The sequence below is a fragment of the Lepidochelys olivacea genome, assembly GCF_965140295.1.
Source record: "Lepidochelys olivacea isolate rLepOli2 genome assembly, chromosome: 13".
NCBI lineage: Eukaryota > Metazoa > Chordata > Testudines > Cheloniidae > Lepidochelys > Lepidochelys olivacea.
Window position 1 is genome coordinate 34,370,519 of NC_140423.1, and position 13,610 is coordinate 34,384,128.

General features: G+C 50.1%; 1 pseudogene across 2 annotated transcripts; it reads right to left on the reverse strand.

Moving 5' to 3' along the window:
• Positions 1-249: 249 nt before the first annotated feature.
• On the reverse strand, positions 250-5,274 carry LOC311529978 (ribonuclease pseudogene; annotated as a pseudogene). Of its 2 annotated transcripts, none has more exons than XR_014714742.1 (2): positions 5,217-5,274; positions 250-2,135 (listed from the first exon to the last, which is right to left on the reverse strand). The product of XR_014714742.1 is annotated as a ribonuclease pseudogene (transcript). The 2 variants fall into 2 exon arrangements; XR_014714743.1 differs by lacking the exon at positions 5,217-5,274 and adding an exon at positions 4,047-4,128.
• Between the last annotated feature and the right edge of the window lie 8,336 nt (positions 5,275-13,610).

Consider the following 13,610-nt stretch of genomic DNA (forward strand, 5'->3'; position numbering starts at 1 on the left):
AGGATGCTATCAAACTAAGTTTTCTTTAACCATCTTTCTCTGGAGGTGATAGGCATTATCAGGACAGGATTGTATTCCTTACAGCCCAATAGCACCTGATTTCATTGTGACTAGTTTGGAATGTGAGGAGGTGACCGGTCGCTTCCCAGTCATGGCTGCCTCTGCTGCTTAGCCAAAGGCCTCAAGAACAGGGCCTCAGACTGTCACTGTGAGAGAAGACCCTTACACAGGCAGACAGCGATTGTCATTCTTTTTTTATACCTTTATAACTAGCTAAATGTTAAACATATACCTAAATTCTTAAAGTAATAGGCCTTTACAGACAGGCCTGAATATCTATATCCTAACAGGTAACGTCAATTGTGAAACAAACAGACCTTGGAACAGACACTACCGCTGTCTGTTCATTCAGGCCCATAGTGTGGGGAGCTCTCCTCATCAAAACGGGCTTAGCACAAGTCAGCCACGTGCCTTAGACAGAACCAAGGGGGAGTCTCCCAACTTGTGCCATCAATGCAACGTCCCTGGTCAGGAGAGAGGAATAACTACGTCTTCTTTTGCTATTCAGAGGGGCTGAGCTATTCCAAGAGACCTAAGGGAATGAGGTGCCCAACTCCCATGGACCATCTCCGGGAGCTAGATTCACAAAGGGGCTTAGGCACCTAAAGGCCCCCAGAGCTGAGTGCTGACAAGGAGTTTGGCTCATTGCACTTGAAGTGATAGCTTTCTACCACGCCACGCAGCCACCCAAGGGTAAGCCACTTGGGAGGAAGACAGCACCTCGTTGGCTGGAAAACCACCTTTATGACACTCAAGTGTGTTTACACAGATGCTAAAACATAACTTATATAACTTCTGTCTGGCTTTATCTGTATAGACTCTCTTCTTTTCTGCTATGTTTTGCGAAGGCCGATAAGCATTGTTTGTCGTGTGCAATAATTAATAGTGGCAAGTTGTAAATACACTGCGAATGGCAACAAACCACTTGGACCTTATCAATGACCAGGACAGCAGTCTGGTAGAGGGATAAGATTATCTGGAGAACAAAGGAAGGAGGATGCGGTTTAAGGAGAGTCCTGACTTGAAAGGAATGTCTAAATGCTCTGTATTCGGGATCAAAAAGGATCCTAATGAGAAGCCATAAAATGAAACTGTAAAAGTGGGACTTTCTCCCTTCTCTCTTTCTAGCAATAACCCTCCATTTAAATCCTTACCAATTCCTGACTGAAAGTAAAACTGCTCTAATTAGGGTATGTCTACACTACAAAATTAGGTTGAATTTATAGAAGTCGATTTTTAGGAAGTGATTTTATACAGTCGATTGTATAAGGCTGTAAAAGGCAATTTTATACAGTCGATTGTATAAGGCTGTATCCCTGCAATTTAAAGAAGGACATACTGCTTGGAAAATGTTTTCAAGAGGATATGGGTGACCTCTCTAACTCCTGTTTCCACCCAGTGGTGCAAGCTTTGATTACTACTTATATGGTTGAAGACGGCTTTAGCTCCTTTGGAGATGCATGTTTGCAAATAGTTTACCTAAGAGCAAAGCTTCTGATATCATGGCTATCATGGCCTGTTTTCTAATCAGTAAGTCACTGGAGTGCGGATTATTTTTATAATATTTTTGGGAAATCCACACTTAAAACAGTACAGTGCCTGGGCAGGGTGGCACTAGATACGCCTCACGTACTGGACGGGCAACCCGTTGTGGCAGACCAGGCGGATACGGGCTATGGTGGAGCTGCCCCGGTAGAGGCACGGACCCTTGGGTAGGCGGGTGCAGAAGGTCAGCCGGAAGGTGCCCAGGCTGTCGCGGGCATTTTGCCCGTGGCTCAACCCCGAGCTGCAGACGGCTCTCAGCTGGGCCTCGCTGGCGTGGACGAAGGTGTTCTTGCCCTGGCAGCGGATGCTACGCTTCCCCATCATGGTTGTGCAGTACAGCTGGTCGTTCTCAGCCCATGACTTGGGGAAGTCGAGATGTCTCTTCAGGAATTTATCATACTGGGCGTCAGCTGTCGAGAGTGCCAGGCAGGCAGCTGCCAGGCAGAGCAGGGGCAGGAGAGCTGGGCGGGGTGACTTTGGGGCCATGGCAGGGCCGGCCCTGGGTTTGTCTGTAGCAGGGAGAACAGGGCCTGCAGGACGGAGACACCATGGGGAGCTGCTTCTAGTGTGGAGCATCCGGGCACCAAATGCCCCTCCGCCCCCAAAGCTCCGCCCCCGCCTATAGTCCTCCCAGTCTTCCCTCTCCCATTATCCCCTCCACTCTGCCCCCAAACTTTGCCCCTCACATTATCCTCCCAATCTGCCTCCTCTCCTTATCTCTCCACTCTGCCTCCAAACTTATGCCCCCTCCCATGGTCCCCCCACTCTGCCCCCAGAGCCTTGCCTCACCCACCCCACCCCCAAAGTCCCCCATTTCTCTAACCACTAGACTGCACTTCCCTCCAAGAGCCGGGCTAGAGCCCAGAGGCAGAACTTGATGAATAATGGGTGTTGGGGCCATCACACACAACTCAATATGTGTCTTTGGTTTGGGGCAGCAGGAGAACAAAATATGTTAAAACTTTCAACCAGCTGACAAGGTGAAAACAAGTCATGTCAGGTGGAAACCAAACCTGCCACTGCACCCCAAGGGGACAGGTTTGCCTTCCATGTCGGCACTAGGATTAAAGTAGAGGAGGACAAAATTTCCTGAAGGGCTGGAGTCAGGCCTCCCTTTAACCTGTCACCCAGCGGGCTGGGGAGCTAACGGGTATGTGGGACCCGGGTTCAAGTCCCCCCTCTGCCTGCCGAGGAGGAGGAGTTGAATAGGGGCTCATGGGGGTTAAGGGAAGAGGAGTGTTGGGACACAGAAAAGGGGAACGTTTGGCGTGGGAGTGATAGGGAGACTGGGGGAGCATTGGGGAAGGAGATCCTGTCAGCCACACATTACCCTCCTGTATATGTGCCACTACCAGTGGGGCCCCCAGCCCCTCCCACTGGGGTGTGACCTCCCCCTTCCCTGCCCCCTCATGTGAACCAGATTCTGGGGGGCTTGCTTATCTCAGAGCATCTGAGCCTTTTCTCTACCCCACTGTGTGAGCTAGGATCTGGTGGTCCCTGGCCCCCAGAGGTGTTTGAGCCCTGTCTCCATTCCCTGTCCTCTGTATGTGACCCAGGATCTGGGGGCGGGGAGGGAACTGCACATTTATGGGCATCTGACCCCTCATCTCTGCCCCCTTCATGTGAGCCAGAATCTGGAGGGGGCTTGTCTTTCTGGGGTTCTCCGAGCGCCACTCTATCCCCTATGTGAATCAGGGTCTGGGGCAGACCTGGCCTTTGCACAATGAGTTTACAACAGGCAAGTTCAGCCACACACGTGTTAACAGGGCATAGCTGGGCAGCACTGAAAGCGGCCCTAGTTAAGGTTACATGGGCAGCCTTACCTGTGCGTTTCCCACTTTCCAGACCTTTGAGTTTTGCTCAGCTCAGAGTTCTGCCAGGGGATGACCTACCGCCAAGCACCCTACACTCGACGCTGTGCCGTTTATCAGAGTAAAGGTCAAGTCCCTGCTCCAATGGCTAATTACTGAGTCCAAGTAGAACAAATGCAAGAGGAGAGACCCAGAGAGAGATCCAAGTTCAAATCCTTTCTGTTCATCAGGCAGAGACTCCCACATCCCCGATAAGTGACCAAACCTTGGGGCTAAAGGGCCGGTATTTTCTCCTCAGCCATCCTGTACCTCTCATCTTCCTCTGCTTTTGTCAGAATACCCAGCCTCAAAATGAAAAATTCCCACTTGACTCAGAGCTTCTCGCATGGCCATTTCTGCCACATTTTGATCACTCAGGTTCAGCCGACTCAGGAATTTGCAGCTCATTTTCGGTCGACTGAAAGGGCGTTTGTTTGGAGAACAAATGACTATCGGCTGAAAGGTTCTTGGCCAGCTCTGCCCAGGAGTTCTGGCTCACGGCCTCCACCTACTGTGACCCATCAGCCCCAATGAGCCCCCAGAGCTAGGAAGACACCTCAGAACCTGACCCCAGCTGGGTTGCCAACTCACCCTGTCCTGGGGCTCGTCTGGAAGCTGGATCTGGAAAGTGTCTGAGCCTCCTCCCACTCTGGGGCCCTTATATGGAGCCCAAGGGCGGGAGACACACAATGAGCAACTCAGCATACACAGCTGGGGAGCAGAGACTCCCAATCAATGGCCATAAAAGTAGGCACCGGGTTGGTAAATATTTGCTGTCAAGTGTCGAAGATATGCCCATGCCCCTCAATCCCAACTCACAGCTCCCTGCTATCCCAGCCCTACCCCCAAAACAGCTTTAGCAGCACCCCTCAGTCCTGAACCACACCCCCTACCATTCCTCCACAGCCTCCCTCTACCCCCCATTCAACCCAGCAGCCACAATGCCCATCTCTAACACACCTGTGACACCCATCACCATGGTCTCTGGTCGCTGTGTTCTGTCCCCATCCCCACTCCTTTCTCTGCAGGTGGCTTTTATACTATAGGGTCTCTGCTGCCAGGATTGTCCCTGGCACTGGGTTTGTCCAGCACCGAGCACATGGGACCCAGTCATGATGGGGGACGCTGGGATACAGCAAGGCAATGAAATCTCTCCCCCCTTGGACAGGGAGCCACCTGCCATACCCTGTTAATCTCCTACGAATTGGTTAAGGGGGATTTTGGGAACCCCTAGGGGCTGCCATTGTACAGGGCACTGCACAGTCACAGAGGAAGAAACAACCCCTGCCCAGCAGAGCTTCCAGTGCACATAGAGAGAAAGGTTGGGAGGGGAAACTGAGGCACAGGCAGCAAAGCATCAGGGCCAAGGTCACACAACAGGGAACAGAACCCACATGTCCTGTGTCCCAGCTCCATTTCCCCTTCTCTAGCCTACAATTCCTGGCTTTGCAAATTATGGACCTTACCCCAGACCCACTGCAACCAACTGGAGTCTTTCCCTGACTGCGGTTCCGGCCCTGCGCTGGAAAAGGGAATGTTCCTGCAACCCCATTGTGCAGAAGGTGAAACTGAGGCACAGAGAAGGGAAGTGTCTTGCCCCATGTGCAGAGTCAGGAATTGAACCCAGGAGTCCTGACTCTCACAGCACAAGACACTACCCCGGGAAAACTAAGCTAGTCTCGTCTTTCCTAGCCGAGAGGAGCTCAGAGCAGGATGCTCCTGTCCCACCCTTGGTGAACGAGAACAGCAAAAAGCTCAAACCTGGTGGACGATGAGGAAATAGCGCCCAGCTCTGAGGACAGACACACACCAGCTGGTGTCGTTTTGTTCTGTGTTTGCAGCACTGAGCACACTGGGCCACGTGTCCAGCCCCGGGCGGCCTCACTATTCAAACAGTGTCTATTCATCTGTGTCCCTCTGACCCCACACGTACCGGCCAGCCAGTGATTTATCCACCCGGCCTAGCATCCGGCCTTGGAGCGGTGCCAATTCATACCAGCTGGGGACCTGTTCCAAAACCGCCCTGAACATTAGCAGCTTTATCTCCTTCTCCCTCGTGCCAGCAGCTGAGTTATTGCAGATTCTCAGTACCAGGCGAGCGTGGAGAACCAGATCCTAGCTCCGTCCGTCTCTCTATAGCAGCGGTTTGTCATGCTCTGGTCCATGCGGTCTCTGTGTCGGTGCCAGGTTTCTACTTGCCACAGCTCAGCCAGGCCTCCGCGGATGCTCCCCCTACGTCTGCAGCTACAGTGCTATTTACACGGCTCTGACACGCTGAGAACTCGCCCAGTCTGTGCACACGAGCAGGGACTCGCACCCCCAGCGTGGAGAGCGGAGACACGGCCTGAGTCCACGCCACAGAATGAACCCCACTCCAGTGGGCTTTTGTTATGTATTTTGAGCAGCACCTAATTTATTTAACCCAAAGGTGTTATACAAACAGGCCTTTGCCCCAGCATCTCTACCCAGAGGGCGAGGGAGCTGAGTTCATCTTAGTCCATTAACCTCACTTACGTCCAGGTCCGTTACTGGCCAGCCCCCCATGGCCCAGAATCCTCTTCTGAAGTCAGGGCCTCTGATGACCAGCAGGGAAAGGGTCTCTCCCGCTGGGTCAAACTGCACAGACCCTCCCTCAGAAGAGGATGTCGTCCCTCCACTCTGGCGCTGCTTCCTGGTGACATCCTACCGTGGAGGAGGTGGGGGGGCAGTTTTCCCTCAGACTTGGAGTGTATAGCACCTCCCTTTCAAAGCAGCTCTGTAGTCTTTTATTCTATTTAATGTTAATCATATCTCAGTGGGTTCGGCTCTGGCAGCTACAGTCAAGTTCAACAGAGTCACTTCTGTTTGTTCTAGATTTAGAGTTCACAGGAACACATGAAACCATAGGCAAACAACACAGACAAATACAAGAGCATCGGTCTTTCAGTAATTTTATTAAAGTTACCAACAAAGCTATAAATGTCACAGCATATACAATTCCTACAGATACGTATCATGAACTAGTTATACCTACAGGCGTACTCACATCCTCCTAGATGGTGTTAGAGTCTGTTGGCCCTCTCATGGATTGACCATCAATATGAGAGTGGTTCCTGCTGGAGTGTCCCATAGGAAGCCCAGTTTCCCTGCTCTGGGCACCCCTTTTTATACTGTGAGCCTGTCTATACCTACACTCTGCGCATGTACATGAAAGACCTTCTCTTTCTTATTGGTTTGTGTCCCCTGGAAACACAAGGGACACCAAATTCTATAGGCTGGGTAGGTTCCTGTCAACACTGATGGACCACCTTTGTCTGCGGTTAGGGCAGGTGTTAGAGACCATATTTGTTGTTACAGCATTTTCTGATTTAATTTTAATCTTTCCAGCTGTTCTTTCGCAACCTTACCGATTAGTGCCTCTTTCCCATCATCTTGGGTTATTTCTCAGTCATTGTCTTACGCCATCATTTCTTGTCTCCAAGGCCTAAAAGAGCTAAGCTAGAGTCTTGCAGGCTTCAGGCTACAGGTCTTCCATTTCAGCTTGTCTTACTCCTATCTAATACTTGGTTCTGTCAGGATATGCTTCTACGGGCACAATGTTCTGAAGATTCAGAGCAGGCTGCGCAGTGGGGACAGGAGGATGGTGAAGAAATTTGGCAGCATGTGACCTCCAGAAGAAGAAAGGGGAGCGTCCATGTACCAGCAACGCAGATACAGGTAAGCAACCGTTTTCATGTTCTCTCCACAGGTACTAATGCGGAGAGTAGACTAGATGATACATCTGAGGGAAGGGAACAGAAGGAGACTCCGCCGATTGGAAGGCATGAGATGCACTGTCCTAGGGTTAGGGGTTCCACGACCACAGCTCCCAAGAGAAGGAGGCGGGTGGTGATGGTCGGGGACTCTCTCCTCAGGGGGACTGATTCATCTATCGGCCAGCCCGACTGGGAAAACCGAGAAGTCTGCTGCTTGCCAGGAGCTAGGATTCACGATGTGACGGAGAGACTGCCGAGACCCATCAAGCCCTTGGATCGCTACCCCTTCCTGCTTCTGCACGTGGGCACCAATGATACTGCCAAGAATGACCTTGAGCGGATCACTGCGGACTAGGGAAGAAGGATAAAGGAGTTTGAGGCGCAAGTGGTCTTCTCGTCCATCCTGCCCATGGAAGTAAAAGGCCTGGGTAGAGACTGTCGAATCGTGGAAGTCAACGAATGGCTACGCAGGTGGTGTCGGAGAGAAGGCTTTGGATTCTTTGACCATGGGATGGCGTTCCAAGAAGGAGGAGAGCTAGGCAGAGACGGGCTCCACCTAACAAAGAGAGGGAAGAGCATCTTCGCAAGCAGGCTCGCTAACCTAGTGAGGAGGGCTTTAAACTAGGTTTACCGGGAGAAGGAGACCAAAGCCCTGAGGTAAGTGGGGACGTGGGATACCGGAAGGAAGCACGAGCAGGAGAACGCAAAAGGGGAGGGCTCCTGCCTCATACTAAGAAAGCAGGACAAACAGCAAGTTATCTCAAGTTTCTGTACACAAATGCAAGAAGCCTGGGAAACAAGCAGGGAGAACTGGAAGTCCTGGCACAGTCAAGGAATTATGATGTGATTGGAATAACAGAGACTTGGTGGGATAACTCTCATGACTGGAGTACTGTCATGGATGGATATAAACTGTTCAGGAAGGACAGGCAGAGCAGAAAAGGTGGGGGAGTTGCACTGTATGTAAGGGAGCAGTATGATGGCTCAGAGCTCAAGTATGAAACTGCAGAAAAACCTGAGTGTCTCTGGATTAAGTTTAGAAGTGTGAGCAACAAGGGTGATGTCGTGGTGGGAGTCTGCTATAGACCACCGGACCAGGGGGATGAGGTGGACGAGGCTTTCTTCTGGCAACTAACAGAAGTTACAAGATCTCAGGCCCTGGTTCTCATGGGAGACTTCAATCACCCTGATATCTGCTGGGAGAGCAATACAGTGGTGCACAGACAATCCAGGAAGTTTCTGGAAAGGGTAGGGGACAATTTCCTGGTGCAAGTGCTGGAGGAACCAACTAGGGGCAGAGCTCTTCTTGACCTGCTGCTCACAAACCGGGAAGAATTAGTAGGGGAAGCAAAAGTGGATGGGAACCTGGGAGGCAGTGACCATGAGATGGTCAAGTTCAGGATCCTGACACAGGGAAGAAAGGAGAGCAGCAGAATATGGACCCTGGACTTCAGAAAAGCAGACTTTGACTCCCTCAGGGAACTGATGCCCAGGATCCCCTGGGAGAATAATATGAGGGGGAAAGGAGTCCAGGAGAGCTGGCTGTATTTTAAAGAATCCTTATTTGCAAATGAATTCCAATTCAGCAGTCAGAGTCCAGCGAGAGACTGCTGAATTGGAATTCATTTGCAAATTGGATACAATTAACTTAGGCTTGAATAGAGACTGGGAGTCATTATGCAAGGTAACCTATTTCCCCTTGTTTTTTCCTACCCCCTTCGCCCCCCAACCCCCCCTCCCCCCCATTCCTCAGACGTTCTTGTTAAACCCTGGATTTGTGCTGGAAATGGTCCACCTTGATTATCATACACATTGTAAGGAGAGTGATCACTTTAGATAAGCTATTACCAGGAGGAGAGTGGGGTGGGCGAAGAAAACCTTTTGAAGTGATAAACACCCATTTTTTCATGGTCTGTGTGTATAAAAACATCCTCACTGCATTTTCCACTTTTATGCATCTAATAGTATTAATGTGACCCTGTCACAGTCCAAGGTTCAACAGTGTTAAAGAAGATTTTGGGGTTTGGTATCCAGTGTACTTTTGATCCACTGATTTCTGGTCCCACATATCTATTGTTTACCAGGCATGATCTTAATACAGAGCTTGAGTGATATCTGGAGGCCTGTTTGTTTGGACAAATTCAATCTCGGTCTCTTTCTCTCTTTTGCATCATTCCCAATCAACATTTATATTTATATGTGACTAGAGATGTCATCAACTTTTACTCTTTCCAGCTGACCTTAACATTCAGGTAAACTTGTAGATCCAGTTATTGAAACAGCTCCCCCACACCCTCTAACTTTGCTGGTGCCCCTCAGCCCTGCAGTCCCCAGTGAATTACCTGAAGGACCTGGACCTCATGAAAATGAGTGAGGAACTGGGCATCCTAATCTGTTGGGTGACTTGAAGTTGGCAGTCTGCGCACACAAACCCCTTGGGCTGCAGTGCTGTCAGTACAGGAAGAGAGGAGATTTGGCAGGTTCTGGTAGATCAAACTCTCTCAGGACAAATTAAAAATGGCCCCAGCCCCACTTTCACTCACAGCACCAGAGTGTGACAATTAGTGCTCAGACTACAAAGCAACAGAACTGCAGTTGTCAGTGGAACAAGGGGTGACATTGCACATTGTGGCATCTAAGCAGTATGTTATTTTTTTTCTTGCAGGCTCAGAGCAATTCTCTGAAGGAAGAAAAACTCCCATGGATTCCATTGGGTGTCTGCCCTATTTCTGAGGGGCAGAAATGTGCTTTTGGAATTTTAATAATGAAAGAAGGGGAGGGAGATGGGGAAGGACAAATTGAGAGAGAGAGGGAGAGAGAGAGAGAGAATTATTTTCTCTTAGGACCAAAGATGGATCTGGAGTTTTGGAGGGAACAGGTTGCCTTGGGTTGGAGATTTGGCTTCCTCCCCCATTGGCTCTAGGCACGGGAAGGAAGGCGGTATGTGGAAAGAGACACTTGGAGCAGTGTACCGATGTATTCACAGGACACACAAACGCACACAAGAACAACCCCGGAGACAGACAAGGCTCTGACTGACAAAAGCTAACAGCGCAACCACACAAACGACAAATGCTCCCAACAAAAGATACAAACACATGAGGAGGAAGAGGATACATGCAAGAGTCTCACACCCACAAAACAGAAACATACACACAAGATTCATTAAACCAAGGGATTCAAACACCCACAACGCATAGCCATGCAGAAATCCAAACATGAGGTAAGGAAAGATGTGATTCACAAAAGCAAGAATTTGGCTTTTCCCGTTTTTGGCAATGAATACCACTTGAAAGGCGCTAATACTACAATGGCTAGTAGTTGTCAATAGTGAGGATTAAAACACACTGGTGTGAACTGTGATTCTACTGGTACAGCTGAATCCAGGCTAGGGCTTGCACTGGCAATCGGCACAAAAACTGCTTTCTCTCTCTCCATCCATCCTCAGACACATTCATTTCTCTCTCTCCATCCACCTATCCCCACACACCCATCTCTCTCTGTCTACTTATATTTGTGCCCATCCTGTTCCAGGAATCTTTGAATATGACAAGCCATTTCCAGCACACTCCTTAAGTATTCAGAGGCGTATTTTTGTGCTGTCACCAATGTAACACAACCAGATAGTGATCACTTTGCAGGTATCAGGCTTTATGGATTTTAAGGAGCACAGGGAACTCCAGAAAGGAACAAAATATTGCAGTGTCCAGTAACACTTAACCATGATGAGTATGAGGATTCCTCATTGTTAGACTCAATGCACAACACCAGAAGTGTGAAATTGATGGATATTTCTTATTTAAACAACTGTTTTTTAGATGGCCACTATGTGGCAGCAGGAAGTACAAAATAAGTAAGGGGTGGTGATATTGTGTAATGGGCACTAGGGGCGGCAGAGGATGGGGCCGGGGAAGGGGCACCTATACTGTATAATGGACCCTAGGGGGCAGTGGGGGGGGTGAAGAAGTGGCTACACTGTTTAATGGGCACTAGGGGAAGCAGAGAGAGGGGATGGGCACTAGGAGCAGTAGAGGATCGATGGTGAGGTTATATTGTATAGACTAGGCGTACGGATGGAAACACCTAAACAATCTAACCAGTGTTCAGAGGCTGGTGAGGAGCCGGGTGCCATGACTGGTGTGTTAGTGACAGAGTGGGCTTAGGGGAAACAGCAGGGTCCTGTGGCTGCCCTCTATACCCTGAGTGGAAGCAACATCCGCTCCTCATAGTACACAGGGTGCCCCTGGCAGCAACTGATGAGAATTCTCGAGGAAAGGTATGTCCCGGTATAGGAGCAGGTCGACAAGTTGTATATGCAGACAGTGATGGTGAAGGAAACTTTGCTCCAGAGCAGGCCACTCGGGAAGGGTGTCCTACCCCCAAAGCAGACATTGTTGATGGGCCGGATGGGCGCGTGGATGAAGGTGTTGATCAGCTTCCCATAGATTCTTCGTCTCCTCATCATCATGCTGCAGTAGGCTCTGGGATTGGGGGCTGGGGTCCGTGGATTGTTCACATGGTGCCTAATGAACAGTCTGTTCTGCGTGACACATGGCTGCCCACCAGCCAGAGCCAGGCAGGCCACCAGCAAGACAAGGGGCAGCAGGAGCATGGGGCGGGGTCCCCTCAGAACCAGGGCTGTGTCTGTCACTAGATCAACCTGCAGAAGGGAGAGGAGGGATGGATGGAGACAGTGTGGAGTGGGGATCTGCCTCCTCCATAGCATCTCCTGGGCTCAACCTCGCCCCACCCCACCCCTCGTGATATCCCTACCAATCCCACTCTGCTCAGAGCCCCTCCCATTCTCCCAGCCCCATTGTGCTGAGGCCTTCTCAGAACCTGGCTCATCGGGGGCTCCATTGTGCCAGGTGCTGCCCTGACCTCCACCGAGATCGGGGCCTGCTCCTCTAACCCACTGTTCCCCATTCCCCTCCCAGAGCCAGGGATAGAACCCAGGTGTTTGGTGTCTCAGACTGTGACCGGGGGGACCCCCGCCCCTTGTGCCAGGTGCTGCAAAGATTCCAACTGAAATCATCTCCCGCCTCCTCTAACCCTCTGTTCTCCACCCAGAGGTGGAGAGTGAACCCAAGAGTCCTGACTCCCAGCTCCCCTGCTGTAACCACTAGAACAGTGATACTCAGACCTCAGTAGCTGAGGAGCCAGATTAGTGATCAACATTACCCAAATGAGACACAGTGTGAATTCATTGTTTCATTTACTATAGTACTAGTCATATTTAAACAAAGTGACGGGCAAATATTTAGTTTAGATAGAGAGATAGATAGATTAAATACTGCCTGTTATACTGTTATATATATATATATATATATATAAATTCTCACAGCAAATAAGTTAATAATAATAACTTAGTGCAAGTTGATAATTTAATTGGTTAATAACACAGTAAAAGCCTCCTGACTGGTTATTAACTGAGACGGGTTAATAATTATGTAAGCAGAGTCAGGACAAGCTCCACCCTGACATCTGGTGGTGAGGTGTGGCAAGTTGTGGAAAAGAACTTCAGGGGCCGATCTCATTTGTATAGGCACACCCACCCCGCCTAGAATGAGGCCATAGCTGCCCAAATGGTCACTTTGACTGCTGTGGGATCCCCAAAAGTCTCTGTCCCTGGTCAGGGCAGCCCCAGAGTTCGAAAGTTCATCTGCAGAGTTTTACCTCCCAAACTGGGTGGAGATTGGGGGGAGGGGGTTAAGGGGCACCTTATGTGGTCCAAAGCTGATGGCCTCACCTCTCCATGCAACTCCGCTCTGCCAGCCGCCCCATGACTTCCATCATAACAAAAGGCCAAGTACAGTTCCACTGTCCTTGATTCCCATAGTCAGGGTAATAACAATTTATTCTTCCTGCCCCAATAACAGAGACACTGGGGATCCCACAGCAGCCAAAGTGACCATTTGGGCAGCTATGCTCTCATTCTAGGCGGGGTGGGTGTGCCTATGCAAATGAGATCGGCCCCTGAAGTTCTTTTCCACAACTTGCCACACCTCACCACCAGATGTCAGTTAAATCACACTGTGTTTTAATATCATGTGCTGCAAAGAGCTGCAGGAGACACATTAAAGAGCCACTTGTGGCTCGCGACCTGCAGTCTGAGTATCGTTGAACTAGCTCATGCTGCCTCCCAGAAGTAAACCCTGCAGTTGCAGCCCCATGTGACACTGTTCTCTGCTCTCTCCCAGCTGGTGGAATCTCCTGCAACTTACCCAAGTCCTTGTTCCTTTGCTGTCGTCAGAATGATGGATCCCAGCCTCTGCTGAGTTGAAACTCACCCATATCCTCCATCCTGTCTTGGAGCACGTAATATAGAGCCCAGCCAGACATGAAGCAGGAGGAGTGGGAGGGCAAATCCAGTAAGCTATTGGGTAAGGACGATTTTCTGATATCTGTCCATTAAAATCAG